Here is a 22,969-nt window from a genome sequence, read left to right on the forward strand (position 1 = left end):
TAGCGCTTCTGGGATATTTGTGTACATATAAAAAAATAATCATCACAAATTAAAAACTAGACTGAGTTGCCAGGACAGTCACGCTGACGCTACTCACCTGCTCTGCACCACAGTGGCAGCCTTGGGCAGTCCAGTTGTGCCAGATGCAGAACAGCTGATCTAGGAAGAAAAGACAGAAGAAAATACAGCTTTTGTCTGTTCTTTCTATCTACCAGTATATATACAGACAAATATACACACACACATATGCACACATACATACATATATATAAATATACATATATACGTGTGTGTGTGTGTATACATACACCTATATACAGTACATACACACATATACATACACACATACATATAAATATACGTGTGTGTTTATGTTTTTATATATACACATATACAGTGCATATATATATACACACACACACAGTACACACACATATACAGTATATATATATATATATATACACACACATATACAGCGCGCGCGCGCACACACACACACACATATATATATATATAGTACACGTACACACACACACACACACACACACACACACATATACCGTATTTTTTGCTCTATGTCTCACTTTTTCCCTCCTAAAATGTAAGGGGGAATGTGTGTGCTTTCGCTGCGCAGCGCTCCCTCTTGCTGTTTTGGCTTCTGAGATTCAGAAATTTTTTTCTTCTTGTTTTCCTCCTCCAAAAACTAGGTGCGTCTCGTGGTCTGGTGCGTCTTATAGAGCGAAAAATACGGTATGTATACACACATACATATATATATGCACGCACACACACACACACACACACATATATATAAATATATGCGTGTGTGTGTGTTTATGTTTATGAAAGCGCTGCTTTCCCCCACCACCAGCCTCAAAGATCCCAGAAGCCTTTGGAGCGCAGTGCCCCGCTGCCCTGCAGAGGTTTGCGCACAGCCATCCCCAAGCTAGAAGAGCGAGACGGAGCCCTCCGTCTCGCTCTTCTGGCTTGGGAACAGCCTTGCTAGCTTCTGCAGGACAGTGGGGTGAAGGCACCCCGCTGCCCTGGAGAGGCTGTGCGCGCAGCCGTCCCCAAGCTAGAAGAGTGAGATGGAGCGCTCCGCAGTGCTCCGTCTTCCTGTTCTGGCTCTGGGCTTAGCGGCACAGCCTGCATTCGCTCTATAGGACACACACACATTTCCCCTTAATTTTTGGAGGGGAAAATGTGCGTCCTATAGAACGAAAAATACGGTATATATACAGTACACACCCACACACACACACACATATATATATATACACACCCATACACATATATATACAGTACACACACTGATATATATATATACACACCCATACACACACACATATATATATACAGTACATACACGCACACACATACACACACACAGATACACATATATATATACACACATACACATATATATACAGTACACACACAGATACACACACACACATACACATATATATTCAGTACACACACACACACATATATATATATATATACACACACACACACACACACATATATATATATATATATATATATATATATATATATATATGGTATTTTTTGCACTATAACACTCTTTTTTCCTGCGTGTTATGGAGGGAATGCCTACGGATGGCGGGGGGATCTGCTGCAGTCGTGAGCAGAGGATCCATGGTTCCCCTTCCTTCCCTCCTCCGTGGCTCGCTTTGAAACAGCAAAGCGGGAGAAGAGCCGCTGAGTGAGGAGGAGAGAGACAGAGAGCCTGCTTGCTAAATAACAGCAAAGATTTTTCAAGCAGGCCCTCTGTCTCTCTCTCCTCCCCACTCCTCTTATAAGAGCCTTCTCCTCTTATACCCCTCTTCTGCATTATTAACAGCATCCTTCTCCACCCACCCCACGCGTGTTCCTTGTCCCTTGAGTGCTTTTCCTTCCCTCCCCACTTAAAACATGGTTACAAAGCACGGATCCACATGGATCCAAAGGATTTTTGCACTGGGTCACGCCAAATTCACCATCAGATCACATAGCATGTCCATGGCTACAGCTTGCACCAAAAAAATCACGCACCCACTTTTGCCTGGGGCCACAGTGGTGCAAAAACGTGGTTACAAAGCACGGATCCACATGGATCCTCAAGATTTTTGCATTGGGCTACCCCAAACACACCGTCAGATCACATGTCTGTGGCCACAGCATGAACCACAAAAATCATACATCCACTGTTTCGTTGAGAATATTTTTTTTCTTGTTTTCCTCCTCTAAAAACTATGTGCGTGTTATGGTTGGGAGTGTGTTATACAGCGAAAAATATGGTATATATACAGTACACACACACACATATATATACCCACACCCACAGATACACACACGTATATATATATATATATATATATATATATATGTATTACACACACACACACACACACACACACAGAGATACATATATATACACACACACATACACATATATATACAGTACACACACACAGATACACACAAACACACACTCATATATATACACACACACACACACACATATATATATACATATACAGAACATATATATATACACATACACACTTATACAGTACACACACACACACACATATATATAGCACTACCAATAGCACTTCACACAACGCTCCCTGTTCAGAGGGGAAAGCAGCAATATACCAGAGGATCGTCTTGTCCAGATACTCATTCTTCAAGATGCAAGCTTCACAGATATGAACTTCAACGAAGGAGCTACTTCGATTGTGCCAGTACCGTGCCAAAGTGACTTCCTACCAATAATAATAATAATACCTTTTATTTATATTCCGCCCTCCCCAGCCGAAGCCGGGCTCAGGGCGGCTAACAACAATAAAATAATACATTCTAAAATCATTTCATTATACAATAAAATAAATAAAAATAAAATATAAATATAAATAAAATACGCCTGCTTCTTGGGAGAAAAGCAATGACAAAACTAGACAGCATCTTAAAAAGCAGAGACATCACCTTGCCAACAAAGGTCTGTATAGTAAAAGCCATGGTTTTCCCGGTAGTGATGTATGGAAGTGAGAGCTGGACCATAAAGAAGGCTGATTGCCGAAGAATGGATGCTTTTGAATTCTGGTGCTGGAGGAGACTCTTGAGAGTCCCATGGACTGCAAGATCAAACCTCTCCATTCGGAAGGAAATCAGCCCTAGGAAATCAACCTAGTGGTGACCTTGGAATTCTCTATGGTGGGGCAGTCTACAAATTCTTTTTATAAATCAATAAATAAAATATACAGTCTTACCTCCGCTTACGTATCCTGCCGGTTAATTAAACTTCGGGAACCTAAGCAGCAAACCCAGAAGGATATTTTTGCCGAACGCGCCTGTGCGGAAGCAGTCTCTCCGGTTCCAAAAACCTCAGGATCCGGCCAGACCTCTGGAACGGATCCCGTCAGCAAGCGGAGGTAGCAATGTATCAGGGCAACGGATTCCCTTTTGGAATCTTCCTTTGCAAGGAAATTCTGAAAGCAGGTCAAGTGCAGTTCTGGAAGAGAAGGGCCAGTGGCTATTTTTCGACTTAATTAATTGCCACCCCTCCAATGAAAGGATAAGAGATTGTCCATCTCTCTTCAGGAGGCAAAGTGAAGTGGCTGCCTCAGGTAGCAGATCCCCAAGTGGCAGAGTGAGACACAGAGTTCTGAACCACAGGACTGAATCCATTGAGATGCAGGAAGGATGAGAGTTGGACTTTCCACCACAGCCTGGTCCTGACTTGGGTGGGTAACTAATTCACTTGAGCACCTACAAACCACCAGGTCCAAGAAAAACTAGCTTGAGCTATCCCACAGGCCCCTGCCAAGGTTTAGGGTGGTGTAGTGAAGTTAGAAAATTTCAATAGACCAACTTTGGTCAAGCTGAAGCAAAGTATTATGGGAAGACCAACGGCCAAAGGATTGATGGGGAATGTGTCCTTGTTACTTTAAACTGGGGACTTGCAGTCTCTGAAAGTGTGAAATGCTTACCTCAGGCATCTGCAGGAAGGAAAAACCTCTAGTTGGTTAGTGGTATTTTAGCACCTGGTCCCTAAGATGCTTCCTGGGTGTGAATGAGCCATCAACCCTAATCACCACTGGAATGTGTATCTGCTGTGTGGGGAAGAAACCTTTGATCCAAGGTCTTGAGAACCAACAAGCCTCAGCTGTCCCAAGCTAAGTTATTACCCAACTAGCTGACCATTGGTGAATTTAAACAGAATTCAGAATTTTGATTGGATTTGGGTTCCGTTTCCACGTGGGGTTTGAGAAAGAAAGACCCGAGGAAAGGAGGGCGCTCTGCAATCTGTGAATCGCCCTTCTGTCAGTCTGCCATTCGATTGCGTGTCTTTGTAATGAAGATTTCTACTGTCTTTGAGAGGCAGATTCAACCATTTTAACTTTGCCCTTGTTCTCATTTTGTAAGCTAGCAATACTCTACAATGTTCTTATTTTTTCTGTTGGAAACGTGTAAGAGATGTGTCTTGTCTTTTAAATAAATTTTAAAGAGAACTTTCTTGTTGTACTGTGTGCCATTCTGCGGGGAAAGCCTGAGTCCAGAGCCTACCATTTAGCCGCCTACTGAACCTGTGGAATTTCTGCCTGCATTTTGTGGAAGCAACTTGCAGGGTGGGGCAGCCGGTAACTAGGAAAAATAACCTTCTCCCTTGGGATCCCCTGCTGGAGTCTTCCTTTGCAAGGAAATCCTGAAAGCAGGAATCCCTGGCGTCAAGTGCGGTTCTGGAAGAGAAGGGCCAGCAAGAAGGAACTTTTTATCATATGTGGTGGGAATGTAAAAAAGGTGAAAAACCTCTGGGAAATGATATATAATGAGATGGAAAAAATGTTGAAATATACATTCATTAAAAAACCAGAAGGCATTGTAGGGAATGATATAAATAGAAATGATTGTAAGCTGTTTTTGTATGCAATGATAGAATATTGTTGGCACAAAAACAGAAGCAAGAAGAATTGCCAACGAAAGAAGATTGGAGGACGAAATGGATGGACTATGGAAACTAACGGGAAGAATCCGAAACCGGCGGGACCAGAGATTCACATAAGATTGGCGTAAATTTAGGGACTATTTGAAAAGTAATTGTGACGACCAGATTGCAGGAAGTTTTGTAAGGGGAATAATTTGAATTCTTGCATTACTGAACGAAAAGGATGACGTTAGTTATGATCATTCAAGGCAACATGAATTTAAGATACAGATAGGTAGCCGTGTTGGTCTGCCATAGTCAAAATAAAAAAAATCCTTCCAGTAGCACCTTTAAGACCAACTGTCAGGGGTTCAGGAGCAGAGGCACAGGAAAGGGAGGAAATAGAGAGCGAGGGGGAGGAGTCCGAAGGAAATGTTAGCGATGACAGCGGTCCGAGGTCTCTGAGTCTTTCCAGCGAATCGGAAGATTCACAGAAAGGGGCTCCCATGGTCAGAGCAAGGGGGGTGCCGAGGGGGACACCCCAGGAAGAAGGGGCCAGAGGGGACTCAGAGAGCAGCAGTTGGAAATCAGGACCAGCGTCCACACCAGAGTGCAGTAGGGGAGAGGAGTCCCAGGCATCGGGATCGGGCGGCGCACTGCCAGTGGGAGGACATGAGTCAGGATTGGCCACGCCTCCATCGGGGAGCGAGGAAACGGTCGAGAGAAAGGTTGAAGGCTGGGCGCGCGCGCCAAGTTCAAATGTACAGGAGGGCGGCGCAGTTGGCAGCCCGGATAGGGAGCCAGGTCCCAAAGCCCGCCGAAAAGAGGGGGAGGAGTCAGGGGGGTCAACGTCAGCGTCAGAAGAATCCAGGAAGGAAGGGACCCCAGGGGGTAGCAGGACCCAGAGGAGAAAGGAGAGACGGAAGAGGTGGAGTAAGGCTAGAATCTTAAACTGGTGTACAGGGGGCGGAGATTCAGATGGAGCTTCGCCGATCTAACCCCTAGACGTAGAGCTGGGGCGCTGCGGCTTGAAAATGGAAACTGTACTTCAATAAAGACTTTTGTACATTACTGCCGGCTAGCGTTGGTCCTCTGTGAGCTGGGACCTGGAGCCAGCTCTGACACCAACTAAGTTAGTTCTTGGTATGAGCTTTCGTGTGCAAGCACACTTGTGTATCTGAAGAAGTGTGCTTGCACACGAAAGCTCATACCAAGAACTAACTTAGTTGGTCTTAAAGGTGCTACTGGAAGGATTTTTTTTATTATGAATTTAAGAAACGCAGAAGAAATGATAAAAATGGGAGATCATCAGAGCGGCTGATGGAAGTCCAAAAAGATTGTATAAGAGGTGAAATTTGGTGGAATGTATGTTGATTCTTATGTTTTAAAATGAATAAAAATTATTCTGTTCAGGAGGCTGTTGTAAGGACAAGGCTGACTCATGCTGTAAACAAAAAAAATGCCCTTTTCCCTTATGGGGTATCCAAGAGCCCATATAGAGTCCTTACATAGGTTCCCTATTGATAGGAGAAAATAACAGAGGCCAACCAGAGAATATTGAGAAGCAAAGCAGCTAGTAAGCTTGATCTTTATTGATCTGTTGCAACAGGGTGCTCCCCTCACACGCAGGGGAGGAGGGGGACCCACAAAAATGTTGTGCAAGGGCTTATAAAGACTTTTGAAATTCCCATCCTGTAGATCAAGACCACTCCCCAGAAACATCATGCATACATTACAGGAGGGGTGCAACCTAAGACCACCCCTCAGATACATCCCACCTACATCACAGAAATTTAAATGTTGTTTTTCTCTTGTCCTTGTTTATCTCCTGTCTGGCAGGTTACTTGATTGGATTTCCTGAGGAGCCTGGGGAGGCTTTTCCACTTTGACCATGCAGAGAAACATTTGCTCAGTTTAGGAATCAAAATGGTTCCAGGTTGGCTTTCCTGTGCTGATCTATGTACGTGTGGTTATGAACGTTGCCATATATCTAAGACCATAAAATTCCTATTACAAGGCAAAGTGAAGTGGCTGCCTCAGGTAGCAGATCCCCAAGTGGCAGAGTGAGACAGAGAGTTCTGAACCACAGGACTGAATCTCTTGAGATGCAGGAAGGATGAGAGTTGGACTTTCCACCGCAGCCTGGTCCTGATTTGGGTGTGTAACTAATTCACTTGAGCACCTACAAACCACCAGGTCCAAGAAAAACTAGCTTTAACTAACAGGCACCTGCAAAGGTTTAGGGTGGTGTAGTGAAGTTAGGAAATTTCAATAGACCAACTTTGGTCAAGTAGAAGGAAAGTATTATGGGAAGACCAAAGGCCAAAGGATTTATGGGGAATGTGTCCTTGTTACTTTAAGCTGGAGACTAGCAGTCTCTGGGAGTATCCGCCCTCCCTTCCCCACAGGTGGGCGGGGTTTGTGGCACCAAGCGAGGCTCACCTGGGCGGGTGCCACCCACCTGCTTGAGCTGGCCTTTGACCCGCCCTCGGCCAGGGAGGACAATGGACGGCCGGCCAGGGGTGGGCCTAAGGCCAAAAGAAAAGAGGCTGACCCCTGAGCTCAAGCCTCTTTTGCTGTTAGTGATTAGTAGTAATTTAACACCTGGTTTTTAAGCAGCGTCCCTGTGTGAACAAGGGTTATCAAGCCTCTTACAGGAGAAAAGGAACTGGTGTGTCTCTGAGAAATTTAGGGAGGAAATCTTTGATCCAAGGTCTTGAGAACAAACAAGCCTCAGCTGTTCCAAGCAAACTAGCTGACCATTGGTGAATTTAAAATTAATCCAGAATTTGAGTTTCGATTCCACGTGGGGTTTTAGAAAAGAAAGACCCTAGGAAAGGAGCTTTGAGTGTACGCTGCAATCCGCGAATCGCCCTTCTGTCAGTCGTTTTGCTACCTTTGATTGCGTGTCTTTCTAATGAAGATTTCTTTGAGAAATCTTTGAGAGGCAGATTCAACCATTCTAAAGTTGCCCTTGTTCTCATTTTGTAAGTATGTTAGCTACCAATACTCTACCATGTTCTTATTTTTTCTGTTGGAAACGTATAAGAGATGTGCCTGCTTTTTACGTCTGTTTCCTTTCCCATGCCTAAGTAGGCTTGTGCCCAATGACACTAAGGAACAAAGCACAGCCCATACAGAGAAATATAAGTGGGCCTGATTTCTTTCAGATGTACTGAAAGTGTAGGAGTATAAAACAGGAACAATAAAGTGGCTACCAGGGAAGGGGAAGTAGTTGGCCATCATACAACTAACTGGAAGGTATGTTTTACTGTTTCTTCTTTCTGAAGCACATTTCAAAGAATCATATGATGCTACATATATATCTATATCTGGAAGGGACCTCAAGGGTCATCCAGTCCAGCCCACTGCAAGGCAGGAATATGCAGGAGAATAACCACTAACCTTGGTTGTGCTGTCAGTGTTCCCTATGAAATGGCACTTTTATGGCAATTTAAACTGCAGCTGCAAGTTGCGCCATGAAGCACACCTTGCCATCCCCTTTTGCTGACTGGGAGCGGAGGAGGTGCTGCTTACAGTCTCCCCAGGAGCATTTCAACAGTCAGGAGGAGGCCTGAAGCCTTCGGGGGGATTGTACATCTGCTAAGAACATTTAACGCTATTTCTCTCTCTTCTTTCTGAAGCCCTTTCCAAAGAATAATGATGGTATATAAACCTCTGGAAGGGACCCCAAGGGTCATCCAGTCCAACCCGCTGCAACACAGGAACATGCAGGAGTCCCTTACGGGGAACAATCCTGCAACCTTGGTTGTGCAGCAAATGTTGCCCTCTTAAAGAGCACTTTGAAGGCTGCTTAGGTATAGTTCAGGGATCCACACCTCTCCTGCAGCTGCAAGTTCATCCACGAAGCAAACATGGCCATGCACTATTCTTGACTGGAAACAGAGGAGGTGCTGCTTACATCCTCCCTGGGAGCATTTAAACAGTCAGGGGGAGGCGCTGACCCTGACCCCTAAGCCTAACCCCAACCCTAACCATGACCCAAACCTCAACGCCTACACATACCTCAGCAGACTTACAACTTCTGACCTTTGTCAAAGGTAAAGGGAGCCTTCGGGGTGATTGTACTTATGCTAAGAACATTTATACCTCCAGAAAAAGGAAACAACCGTGAGCCTGCTCTAAAGAAATGCTCATGAGTGTATAAAGCGGGGTTTTTTTTAGAACACCTCTCTTAACATTACAAACTGCTGCAAATTTCCAAAACGCATACATCCGTGCCAGTATTTGTCAATGTAAATGATTCAACTGGCTTTTGGTTTTGGCCCCTGTTGCAGGGGCTCAGCCCACTTAGTCTCCTGCCATTGGGGCTCTCAGCCTATGTGTATAGCAGGGGGGGGGGGACAGTCTTCAATCTTTGCAGTTGATTTTTAAGGGCTGACACAACCACCCCCAAACTGTATTAAGACAGTATTAAACGCCAAGGATTCAATTTTTTGACAGACCGTGGGAAAGTGCCATCTCCCTGACCATCGAGGAATAGAGACTGATCTCTGGGAGGTTGCCAGGGTTACGGGTGTGAGGAGAGGAAAAGAGAGACTTCACCCAGCTGTTTGAGCTGAAATCCACCTTTGGAGAAGGCAGGCTGGACCTCTGGAAAGGACCAGGCCTTGTGGAGGTGTAGGGACTGTGTGGTCTTACCCATTTAGAGAGATTCCTAGGTATTTCCCACCGTTCCCTTTACTCCTTGCTGCTAAGAATCTTTCCCGGTGGATGGAAGTGGACTTAGGCAGATGTAGCATTCGACATTTAGGAATAAAGCAGAGCCCATGCAGGCAACCCACCTTTTGCAACTGCATGGAGATGTCTGGGAGCTGCCTTGCCTCTTTTTCTTGCCTTTCCTTTGGCGGCCACGCTGCTGGGCAAATCAGATGTTTGGTTAAAGGAGACGTTTGGATCTTGTGCCCAAAGATACCCTTTCCCCCTCTCGCCCCTCTTCTCCCTCCGTCAGGCAAAACTTCCCCCATCCTTCTCCTCCCCTCTTTTTGGGAGAAAGAATTCAGAATGGCCCCTAGAGACCTGAGAAATAACGGGGGAGGGGGCAGATTTTTTTCAGAAGAACTAAAAGAGGGGTCCGTGTAAAAGGAGGCACAGGATCTGCCAAGCTCAAATTAATGTACAAGGAATAATACGGTAACTCACAGAAAACGAGGTGACTAACCCCAACCCTAATAATGACCCAAACCTTACAACAGCAGACTTACAACTTCTGACCTTTGTCAAAGGTAAAGGGAGCCCAGACCATTAGGTCCGGTCGTGGCAGACTCTGGGGTTGCGGCACGCATCTCGCTTTATTGGCCGGTGTACAGCTTACGGGTCATGTGGCCAGAAGGACTAAGCTGCTTCTGGCGAACCAGAGCAGCACACGGAAACGCCGTTTACCTTACCGCCGCAGCAGTACCTATTTATCTCCTTGCACTTTGACGTGCTTTCGAACTGCTAGGTTGGCAGGAACAGGGACCCAGCAACAGGAACTCAGCCCGTCGCGGGGATTAGAACCGCCGACCTTCTGATCGGCAAGTCCTAGGCTCTGTGGTTTAACCCACAGTGCCATCCGCATAATTTAAAGGAATGCTATTAGTATTTCTTCTTTCTGAAGCACATTCAAAAGATTCGTATGATGCTGCATATATATCTATATATGGAAGGGACCCCAAGGGTCATCCAGCCCAACCCACTGCAAGGCAGGAATATGTAGGAGAACCACCAACCTTGGTTGTACTGTCAGTGTTCCCTATGATATGGCACTTTTCAGGCAATTTAAATTGCAGCTGCAAGTTGCGCCATGAAGCACCCCTTGCCATCCCCTTTTGCTGACTGGGAGCGGAGGAGGTGCTGCTTACAGTCTCCCCAGGAGCATTTCAACAGTCAGGAGGAGGCCTGAAGCCTTCCGGGGGATTGTACATCTGCTAAGTACATTTATGCCTCCAGAAAAGGAAACAACCATGAGCCTGCACTAAGGGAATGCTCATGAGTGTATAAAGTGTTTTTCTTTAGAACACCTCTCTTAACATTACAAACTGCTGCACATTTCCAAAATGCATACATCTGTGTCAGTATTTGTCAGTGTAAATGATTCAACTGGCTTTTGGTTTTGGCCCCTGTTGCAGGGGCTCAGCCCACTTAGTCATGTGCCATTGGGGCTCCCAGCCTATGTGCAGAGCGGGAGACAGTCTTAAATCTTTGCACAGTTGATTTTTAAGGGCTGACACACACAAACACCTCCCCCAACTGCATTAAGACATTACTAAATGCTAAGGTTTCCATTTTTTGGAGGGACAACCAGCTGTTTGAGCTGAAATCCACCTTTGGAGTAGGCAGGCTGCACCTCTGGAAAGGACCAGGTCTTGTGAAGGTGTAGGGACTGTGCAGTCTTACCCATTTAGAGAGATTCCTAGGTATTTCCCACCATTCCTTTTGCTCCTTCCTGCTAAGAAGCTTTTCCAGTGGATGGAAGTGGACTTAGGCAAATGTAGCATTCGACATTAAGGAATAAAACAGAGCCCATACAGGCAACCCATATTTGCACATTTGTCTGGGAGCTGCCTTGCCTCTTTTTCTTCTCTTTCCTTTGGCTGCCACGCTGCTGGGCGAATCAGGTGTTTCGTTAAAGGCAGAGCGTTCTCTCCATCTCCCCCTTCTGCCCTGAAGTGGGGCAGGGAAGCCCACTTACTTCAGGAACCCTCGTTTCCCCCCAACCTTTCCTTTTCCATGAGTAAATAGGCTTGTGCCCGAAACATATGGGTGATAATAAATCCACAAAATCTGACATTAAGGAACGAAGCACAGCCCATACATAGAACTATAAGTGGGCCTGATTTCTTTCAGATGAACTGAAAGAGTAGGAGTATAAAACAGGCATCCATCATTTGTATTGCTATGCAAGAAAGAATAAACTAGCTGGCAAGGAAGGGGAAGTGGTTGGCCATCATACAACTAACCTGGAGGTATGTTTTTCTGTTTCTTCTTTGTGTGGCACTTTCCAGCTCTTAGGAATATGCAGGCGTCCCTTATGGAGATCCCCCTGCAACCTTGGTGTTCACAGTCCCATTAACTGTTAGGTGTCACAGCCTAAGGTGAGGCAACATTGCCATCATACAACTTACTTCTGTTTCTTCTTTCTGAAGCACATTCCAAAGAATCATATGGTGCTGCATATATGTATCTATATCTGGAAGGGACCCCAAGGGTCATCCAGCCCAACCAGCTGCTAGGCAGGAATATGCAGGAGAATAACCACTAACCTTGGTTGTGCCGTCAGTGTTGCCCTATTAAATGGCACTTTTATGGCAATTTAAACTGCAGCTGCAAGTTGCGCCATGAAGCACACCTTGCGATCCCCTTTTGCTGACTGGGAGCGGAGGAGGTGCTGCTTACAGTCTCCCCAGGAGCATTTCAACAGTCAGGAGGAGGCCTGAAGCCTTCGGGGGGATCGTACATAAGCTAAGAACATTTAACACTATTTCTCTTTCTTCTTTCTGAAGCCCTTTCCAAAGAATAATGATGGTATATAAACCTCTGGAAGGGACCCCAAGGGTCATCCAGTCCAACCCGCTGCATCGCAGGAACATGCAGGAGTCCCTTACGGGGAACAATCCCGCAACCTTGGTTATGCAGCAAATGTTGCCCTCTTAAATGGCACTTTGAAGCCTACTTCAGGGATCTACCCCTCTCCTACAGCTGCAAGTTCAGCCAGGAAGCAAACATAGCCACCCACTATTCTTGACTGGAAACAGAGGAAGTGCTGCTTGCATCCTCCCTGGGAGCATTTCAACAGTCAGGGGGAGACCCTGACCCTGACCCCTAAGCCAAACCCTCTCCCTAACCCCGACCCTAACCCCTAGACTTACAACAGCAGACTTACAACTTCTGACCTTTGTCAAAGGTAAAGGGACCCCTGACCATTAGGTCCAGTCGTGGCTGACTCTGGGGTTGCGACACATATCTCGCTTTATTGACCGGCGTACAGCTTCCGGGTCATGTGGCCAGCATTACTAGGCCGCTTCTGGCGAACCAGAGCAGCGCATGGAAACGTCGTTTTACCTTCCCCCCGGAGCGGTACCTATTTATCTCCTTGCACTTTGATGTGCTTTCGAACTGTTAGGTTGGCAAGAGCAGCCACCGAGCAACGGGAGCTCACCGCGTCGCAGGGATTGGAACCGGCAACCTTCTGATCGGCAAGTCATAGGCTCTGTGCTTTAACCCACACCGCCACCCACGTCTGTTCTTTCTGACCTTTGACCCCTAGTCACAAACTAGATTTTCCATGGCCTTTTTTACTCCAACCCCAAATTGTCCAGGTTGTTGTGCACCTGTCTAGAAGTACCATTTTCATTAGGGAAAACATCTCATGAATAGACTTTCCTGCACCTGCAGCCTCAGGTGTGCATTGCAGGACACACCCAAAACAAAACTGTCTTCCTGACCCAGGGGTTAGGGGAATTAGGGTTAGGAGATGAAGACTATACTTTTTTGGAAGCCTGTTTATTCTGGCTCGTTTCTACAGTTGTGTATGCAGCTGCACACTGGTGTTGGTGAAGGAAACCGCAGACCGATCCTGGTGAAACCACACTGCTTTAGGAGACAGGGGTCCATCCCAACGCTCACCCTCTCAAACCCAGAGGATGCCTGGACAATTTGGCTCCTACCGTTCTCAGTATGGGTGCTCCTCCTCTTCCGGGTAGGCGCTGGAGGTGGGATGAAGACCTTGTCTGTCATGATTAGGGAGGGAAGACAGATTAGGGGGGAGAAGGCAGAGTGTTCTCTCCATCTCCCCCTTCTGCAGGGAATCCCACTCACTTCAGGAACCCTCATTTTTCCCCGCCCATCCGTTTTCCATGCATAAATAGGCTTGTGCCCGAAACATATGGGTGATAATAAATCCACAAAATCTGACATTAAGGAACAAAGCACAGCCCATACAGAGAAATAACAGTGGGCCTGATTTCCTTCAGATGAACTTAAAGAGTAGGAGTATAAAACAGGCATCCATCATATGTATTGCTATGCAAGAAAGAATAAAGTAGCTGGCAGGGAAGGGGAAGTGATTGGCCATCATACAACTAACCGTATGTTTTTCTGGTTATTCTTTGTGGAGCACTTTACAGCAGGGCATCCCTTAGGTGTCACAGCCTAAAGTGAGGCTACTTGACCACCATAAAGATAAAGGGACCACTGAACATTAGGTCCAGTCGTGGCCGACTCAGGGGTTGCGGCACTCCTCTTGCTTTATTGGCCGAGGGAGCTGGCGTATATAAACCTCTGGAACGGACCAGAAGGGTCATCCAGTATAACCCACTGCATCACAGGAACATGCAAGTCCCTTACGGGGAAGAATCCTGCAACCTTGGTTGCACAGCAAATGTTGGCCTCTTAAATGGCACTTAAAAGGCTGCTTAAGTAAAGTTCAGGGATCTACACCTCTCCTGCAGCTGCAAGTTCAGCCATGAAGGAAACATGGCCATACACTACTCTTGACTGGAAACACAGTAAGTGCTGCTTAAATCCTCCCACGCCCTGACCCTGACCCCTAAGCCCAAGCCTCTCCCTAACCCCGACCCTAACAGTGACCCAAACCTCAACCCCAAGACTTACAACAGCAGACTTACAACTTCTTGACCTTTGTCAAAGGTAAAGGGACCCCTGTGCCACCCGCATCCCATAACTTAAAGGAATGCTATTTCTGTTTATTCTTTCTGAACCACATTCCAAAGAATCATATGATGCTGCATATATATCTATATATGGAAGGGACCCCAAGGGTCATCCAGCCCAACCCACTGCTAGGCAGGAATATGCAGGAGAATAACCACTAACCTTGGTTGTGCCGTCAGTGTTGCCCTATTAAATGGCACTTTTATGGCAATTTAAACTGCAGCTGCAAGTTGCGCCATGAAGCACACCTTGCGATCCCCTTTTGCTGACTGGGAGCGGAGGAGGTGCTGCTTACAGTCTCCCCAGGAGCATTTCAACAGTCAGGAGGAGGCCTGAAGCCTTCGGGGGGATCGTACATAAGCTAAGAACATTTAACACTATTTCTCTTTCTTCTTTCTGAAGCCCTTTCCAAAGAATAATGATGGTATATAAACCTCTGGAAGGGACCCCAAGGGTCATCCAGTCCAACCCGCTGCATCGCAGGAACATGCAGGAGTCCCTTACGGGGAACAATCCCGCAACCTTGGTTATGCAGCAAAAGTTGCCCTCTTAAATGGCATTTTGAAGCCTACTTCAGGTAAAGGGACCCCTGTGCCACCCGCATCCCATAACTTAAAGGAATGCTATTTCTGTTTATTCTTTCTGGACCACATTCCAAAGAATCATATGACCCTGCATTTATATCTGTATCTGGAAGGGACCCCAAGCGTCATCCAGCCCAGCCCACTGCAAGGCAGGAATATGCAGGAGAACCACCAACCTTGGTTGTGCTGTCAGTGTTGCCCTATGAAATCTCACTTTTAAGGCACTTTAAACTGCAGCTGTAAGTTGCGCCATGAAGCACCCCTTGCCATCCCCTTTTGCTGACTGGGAGCGGAGGAGGTGCTGCTTACAGTCTCCCCAGGAGCATTTCAACAGTCAGGAGGAGGCCTGAAGCCTTCAGGGGGATTGTACATCTGCTGAGAACATTTATGCCTCCAGAAAAGGAAAAAACCATGAGCCTGCTCTAAGGGAATGTTCATGAACGTATAAAGTGCTTATCTTTAGAACACCTCTCTTAACATTAGAAACTGCTGCAAATTTCCAAAACGCATACAAATACGTGCCAGTATTTGTCAATGTAAATGTAATCAATGTACATGACTTGTAAATGTAAGTGATTCAACTGGCTTTTGGTTTTGGCCCCCGTTGCAGGGGCTCAGCCCACTTAGTCTTGTGCCATTGGGGCTCCCAGCCTATGTGTATAGCGGGGGGGACAGTCTTCAATCTTTGCAGTTGATTTTTAAGGGCTGACACAACCACCCCCAAACTGTATTAAGACAGTATTAAATGCTAAGGATTCGATTTTTTGACAGACCGTAGGAAAGTGCAATCTCCCTAACCATCGAGGAATAGAGAGTGTTCTCTGGGAGGTTGCCAGGGTTACGGGTGTGAGGAGAGAAAAACAGAGACTTCACCCAGCTGTTTGAGCTGAAATCCACCTTTGGAGAAGGCAGGCTACACCTCTGGAAAGGACCAGGCCGTGTGGAGGTGTAGGGACTGTGCGGTCTTACCCATTTAGAGAGATAGCTAGATACTGCCCACCATTCCCTTTGCTCCTTGCTGCTAAGAATCTTTTCCAGTGGATGGAAGTGCACTTAGGCAGATGTAGCTGCCTTTTGTAACTTCATGGAGATGTCTGGGAGCTGCCTTGCCTCTTTTTCTTCTTTGTCCTTTGGCTGCCACGCTGCTGGTGAATCAAGTGTTTGGTTGAAGGAGCTGTTTGGATCTTGTGCCCAAAGATCCCCTTTCCTGCTCTCGCCCCAAAAGGCAGCATCAGGAGGGCCCTGGCACTGGCACCTTTGGGGCACTGGCATCTGGTCTGAAAAGATCCCCTCTTCCCCCTCCCTCTGTTCGGCGAAACTTCCCCCTTCCTTGTCCTCCCCCTTTTTGGGAGAATGAATTCAGCACAGCCCTTTGAGACCTGAGAAATATCAGGGGGGTGGATTATTTCAAGAACTGAAAGAGGGGTCCGTGTCAAAACAGGCACAGGATCTGCCAAGCTCAGATTAATGTGCAAGGAATAATAAAGATGCTTACAGGAAGCGAAGTGACTATCCCATCATACAACTAACTGTAAAGAACGCTATTTCTCTTTCTTCTTTCTGAAGCCCTTTCCAAAGAATGATGGTGGTATATAAACCTCTGGAAGGGACCCCAAGGGTCATCCAGTCCAACCCGCTGCATCGCAGGAACATGCAGGAGTCCCTTACGGGGAACAATCCTGCAACCTTTGAAGGCTACTTAGGAAGCAAACATAGCCGTCCACTATTCTTGACTGGAAACAGAGGAAGTTCTACTTACATCCTCCCTGGGAGCATTTCAACAGTCAGGGGGAGACCCTGACCCCTAAGCCTAACTCCAAGCCTCTCCCGAACCCTGACCCTAACAAAAACCCAAACCCAAACCCCTAGACTTACAACAGCAGACTTACAACTTCTGACCTTTGTCAAAGGTAAAGGGACCCCTGACCATTAGGTCCAGTCGTGGCCGACTCTGGGGTTGCTCCACACATCTCGCTTTATTTGCCAGTGTACAGCTTCCAGGTCATGTGGCAAAACATGACTAAGTAGTTGGCCATCATACAACTAACCTGGAGGTATGTTTCTGTTTCTTCTTTGTGTGGCACTTTCCAGCTCTTAGGAATATGCAGGCGTCCCTTATGGAGATTCCCCTGCAACCTTGGTGTTCACAGTACCAAAAGGTGTTAGCATTTAACTTGTTAGGTGTCACAGCCAAAAATGAGGCACCTTTGCCATCATACAACTAACTTAAAGGAATGCTATTTCTGGTTCTTATTTCTGAAGCACAATCCAAAGAATCATATGATGGTGTATATATCTAACTGGAAGGGACCTCAAGGGTCATCCAGCCCAACCCACTGCTAGGCAGGAATATGCAGGAGAATAACCACTAACCTTGGTTGTGCCGTCAGTGTTGCCCTATTAAATGGCACTTTTATGGCAATTTAAACTGCAGCTGCAAGTTGCGCCATGAAGCACCCCTTGCCATCCCCTTTTGCTGACTGGGAGCGGAGGAGGTGCTGCTTACAGTCTCCCCAGGAGCATTTCAACAGTCAGGAGGAGGCCTGAAGCCTTCGGGGGGATTGTACATCTGCTGAGAACATGTATATCTCCAGAAAATGAAACAACCATGAGCCTGCTCTAAGGGAATGCTCATGAGTGTATAAAGTGCTTTTTTTTTTTTTAGAACACCACACTTAACATTACAAACTGCTGCAAATTTCCAAAATGCATACATACGTGCCAGTATTTGTCAATGTAAACGATTCAATTGGCTTTTGGTTTTGGCCCCTGTTGCAGGGTCTCAGCCCACTTAGTCTTGTGCCATTGGGGCTCCCAGCCTATGTGCATAGCAGGGGAGAGTCTTAAATCTTTGCTTCACCCCTGCTGTAGTGCACATTGCACAGCTGATTTTTAAGGGCTGACACAAAGAAACACACACACCCCAACTGTATTCTGAAGCACTTTCCAAAGAATCATATGATGTTGGGTGAGTGGGTGAGTATATATTGGGAAGGGACCCCAAAGGTCATCCAGTCCAACCTGCTACAAGGCAGGGATTTGTGCATGGCTGAGGGATCCACACTTCTCCTGCAGCAGCAAGTTAATTTACGCCATGAAGCCCCCCTTGCCATCCCCTTTTGCTGACTGAGAGCAGAGGAAGGGCTGCTTACAGCCTCTCCAGGAGCATTTCGACAGTCAGGAGCAGGCCTGAAGTTCTTGGGTGATTGCACATATGCTAACAACATTTATACCTCCTGGCAAAGGAAAAACCATGAGCCTACTCTGAAGGCTCATAAATGTGGAAAGTGCTTTTCTTTAGAGCAGAGCACCTCTCTTAACATTGCAAGCTGCTGCAAATGTCCAAAACTGGTGTGAAGTTGCTGGTTTGTAAATATTAACTATTCCGACTTTATTGATCTGAATTACTCAAATGGCTTCTAGTGCTGGCCACTACAGCAGGGGCTGATCCCCATTTATTTTTGTGGTGTTCAATTCAGAGTATCTGCTCAAAAAATCAAACAGAAAGTAATGAAGGGTTGCCATGAAGGCTGGGGGGAGGCGGCAAACTGGGTCTTCTAGACCCAAACTGGGTTTTGGGATGCTCCATTAGACAAAGCCAGCTCACTGCCTTCTCTAATTCACTGGGCTTGCTTGCAAATTAATTATCTTTTTTAATTTATGCCTCTTCCAAAACATTTATCTTAAGATTTAACGTGCAAGTGTACCACTTTGGGATGCTAATTATTCTCCAGTTGGATTATGTGGATAAATCGATAGGTGAAAGAATCGGTGCCTTGAGTAATTACCTGGTTAAAGCAATGGTTCATCTGAAGAAATTAAGTTTTCAACACATTGCTTTGTCGCCTTTAGATAGCCTAACAAGAAAAGGAATAGGAGACAAACCTCACCAACATGGGTGAAGCCAGGAGGTGCTGGCCTACCCCAATCAAATAAATAAAATTATTTTACTGTATTTTTACTGTACTGTACTGTGGTGGTTAGGGGGGATGAGGCCAAGCCCCACTTGGGTGGGTGTGATAGATCAAGAGTGGGGTTGTTTAAAAATGTCCTTAAATGTTATATATTAATATGTTTTTCTATTTTTTCCCTTTTACCTTCATGACTTTTCCTCCATCTCCTCTTCTCCCTTCATCATTTCCTCCTCCTCCTCCTTTTCAGAACAGGAATTCAGCAGAGCAGACCTAAGAAATATCAATAATGTCAATTATTTTCACAAGCAGGGAAAGAGGGATCCATGTCAAAGCAAACATATAATATGTCCAGCCCAGATTGCAGTGGAAGAAAGCATCAAGTGGGAAAGGAGCCAGCGTACGACTAACTGGAAGAAATTTGTTTTTCTTCTTGATTTTTTCTTGTTTCTTCTTTCTGAAGCACTTTCCCAAGAATCATATAATGGTACATCTAGCTGGAAGGGACCCCAAGGGTCTTCCAGTACAACCCGCTGCAAGACAGGAGTATGCGAAGGAACCACAAGGGTTCATTTAATAATAATAAAAATAGTAATAAGTGAAAGAATTGGTATCTTGAGGAATTAGCTGGTTACAAAAGCACCGCTTCAAGCAGTGCTTCATCTGAACAACACACTGTTCAGGTACAGTTTCCAAGACATTAAAGGCGGCCTGAGGGGGAAAGCAATGGAGATCTGAACTCACAGCCAGTTCCTCTGGAGTTGCTGCAGCCAAGGGGAGCTTCCCTGCCCCAATTCCAATAAATAAAAATACTATAATGTTAAGGCTTAGGGGGGAAGAGGCCGTGTCCCACTTGGGTGGGTGTAATTTATAATAAAAATAATTTAACTTTAACTCATTATTAATAAATTATTAATTATTATTAATAATAATAATGAATTACTCTTTCCCAGCCACCAACAGAAATTTTTAAAAAACGATAAAACATCATATACTACAAACTTCCCTCAGCTTTTTATAATAAAAACAATAATTTAAAAATTAACGATAATAATAATGTATTACTCTTTCCCAGCCAGCCACAGAAAACTTTAAAAGCGATAAAACTTAGTATACTACAAATCTCCCTAACCCTTTTATAATAAGAACCATTATAATAATGCTAACAATTTAAAAATGAAGGATAATCCTCATTTATTCCCCTTCCCCAACAGAATATTAAAATATTCGACAAAACGTAATATATTACAAACTTCAACCAAGCCTTTCTAATAATGATACTAATAATAATTGAAAAATCAATTGTGATAATCCTTTATTATTATTTCCCGCCCGCTCCCAACAGAAGACAGTCCTAAAAGCACGACCAAACTCACGCGCTGCCTTCACGCAAATGGCGAGGGAAACGCTGAGGAGAACACGCGCCCAAGGCCTGGCCCCGCCCACAGCCCGACCTGGGATTGGCCCAAAGGCCGACCTATCGCCGCGAGCGAGGGCGTTCCTAGGGCGGCCATTTTGGACGAGGGCAACGGGACGGGAAAGAAGGGGGGCACAAAGGGCAGAAGAGGCGCCACCGCCGCCATGTTGGTGAAGGGCCGTCGGCGGCGATAGGTCGGCCTTTGGGCCAATCCCAGGCCGGGCGGTGGGCGGGGCCAGCGGTTTCCCGCGTTTTCTCCCAGCTGTTTCTCAGCTGCTTCTCCTCAGCTGTTTCCCACGCCCTTTGGGCGCCTTTTTCCTACTGGGAAACAGCAATCAAGGGTTATTAGCATTACTTTTTCAATTATTTTTATTATTAGAAAAGGCTTAGGAAAGTTTGCAATATAGTATGTTTTGTCGCGTTTTTAATATTCTGTTGAGAGTGGCTGGAGAAGGGGAATAAATGAGAATTATCCTTCATTTATAAGTTGCTATCATTATTATAATGGTTAGTCTGTTGAAAGGGTGAGGAAAGTTTGTAGTATATTGTCTTATCGTTTTTTTTAAATATTCTGTTGGTGGCTGGGAAAGAGTAAAAAATTATTACTACATTAAATGTAAAATTATTATTATTATTAATCACACCCACCCAAGTGGGACACAGCCTCTTCACCCCCTAAGGCTTAACACTATAGTATTTTTATTTATTTGAATTGGGGGGGCGAGCTCCCCTTGGCTACAGCAACTCCAGAGGAACTGGCTGTGATAATTATTATTATTATTATTATTATTTATATAAAATAAAAGTTCAGATCTCCATTGCTTTCCCCCTCAGGCCGCCTTTAATGTATCAGAAACTGGACCTGAACAGTGTATTGTGCAGATGAAGCACTGCTTGGTTTTGTAACCAGCTAATTCCTCCAGATCCCAATTCCTCCACTTCTTCTTCTTCTTCTTCTTATTATTATTATTATTAATTGAACCCTTGTGGTTCCTTCGCAGAGTCCTGCCTTGCGGCGGGTTGGACTGGGTGACCCTTGGGGCCCCTTCCAGCTAGATGCACCATTACCGTATATGATTTTTGGAAAAGTGACTCAGAAAAAATAAAGAAAAGGGCATTTCTTCCATTTAGTCGTCTGCTGGCTCCTTTCCCACTTGATTCTTCCTTCCACTGCAATAATTTAACATTTAATGATAATATTTCCCAGCCACCAAAAGAATATTTTAAAAAATGATAAAACATAATATACTACAAATTTCCCTAACCCTTTTATAGTACGAACAACTATAATAATAACGGTAACAATTTAAAAATTAATGATAATCATAATATATTACCCTTCCGCAGCCTCTGTGGGCTGCTCCCAACAGATTAAAAACACGACACAACATAATAATTGCAAACTTCCCTAAGCCTTTTATAATAATAACAAAAGTAATAATTTAAAAATCAATTATGATAATCCTTTATTATTGCTGGCTCCCAACAGAATACAGTATTAAAAAGACGGCAAAACTTACCAGCTTCCTTCACGTCAAGGGCGCGGGAGACGCTGAGGAGAAAAGGCGCCAAAAGACTGGCCCGCCCAGAACCCGACCTGGGATTGGCCAAAAGGCCGACCTATCGCTGCCGAGATTTTTCTTGTTGCTGTGGTTGCTGGGCGCGTGCGCTGAGCGGGGGGGGGGGGGAGCGGAGCATGACGGGAAAGAGGGAAACGGACCGGAGGCGGAAAGAATGGGCAAAAGACGCGCCACCGCCGCCATGTTGGTTGAGGGCAGTGGGACCTAGCCTGCCGTTGGGTGGCGCTGGTCTCCCTCGTGAAGTGGGCGCCTCGTTGGGGGTCCCTGCGAAGAAGGAAGGCCGGAGCCCCCCCCTAAATCCCCTCCGGGAGGAGTCCCAACAGTGCCTGAGGGGCCCGGGCCTTCCTCTGCTTTCTCATCATCATCATCATCATTAATGATTATCCTCATTATTCGCCTTCTCCTTATTCTCCTCCTCCTCACGGCGTTTCCCTGAGCGCTGCTTCCAAGCTCCCTCAGGAGCAGCCCAGGTAGACTGCCTCTGGGCCAGGAGGCTCCGCCAGAGCAGAAGAGGCGCCTTGGAGGCCAGGCTAGCCCCACAAGGTGGGCTCCTGGCCTCCCAGGGGGTCTTTTGGGGTGCAGGGGTAAAGTCCTGGTATCTGCCTCCGCTCTGCCGGCCTTTGGCCCGCCTCAAGGGTCCTCAAGGGCCATCTTTGACTCCTAGCCAAAAAGTCGACTTTTCCGGGACATTGTTTACTCTGACCCCAGTTTGTCCGGAACTGCCATTTTCATTAGGGAAAAGGTCCCAGAAAGAGACTTTTCCGCATCTGCGGCCTCAGGACACGGGCAAGTGGGCAGTCCGAAAACGGAACTACTGGCCTCTGACCCCTAGTCCAACTGCTGGACCCGCCCACAATCCGACCTGTGAT

The 22,969-nt window shown here is 45.9% G+C and overlaps 1 long non-coding RNA gene across 1 annotated transcript; it reads right to left on the reverse strand.

Annotated features, from left to right (window-relative positions):
- Window positions 1-2,479: 2,479 nt before the first annotated feature.
- LOC308467188 lies at window positions 2,480-22,941 on the reverse strand. Its single transcript, XR_013981156.1, has 6 exons — window positions 22,041-22,941; window positions 19,290-19,376; window positions 15,336-16,334; window positions 13,603-14,733; window positions 9,739-9,809; window positions 2,480-2,774 (listed from the first exon to the last, which is right to left on the reverse strand). It is a non-coding gene; the product is annotated as an uncharacterized lncRNA (long non-coding RNA).
- Between the last annotated feature and the right edge of the window lie 28 nt (window positions 22,942-22,969).

Source organism: Podarcis pityusensis, assembly GCF_964106645.2.
Source record: "Podarcis pityusensis genome assembly, chromosome: 18".
Taxonomy (NCBI): Eukaryota; Metazoa; Chordata; class Lepidosauria; order Squamata; family Lacertidae; genus Podarcis; species Podarcis pityusensis.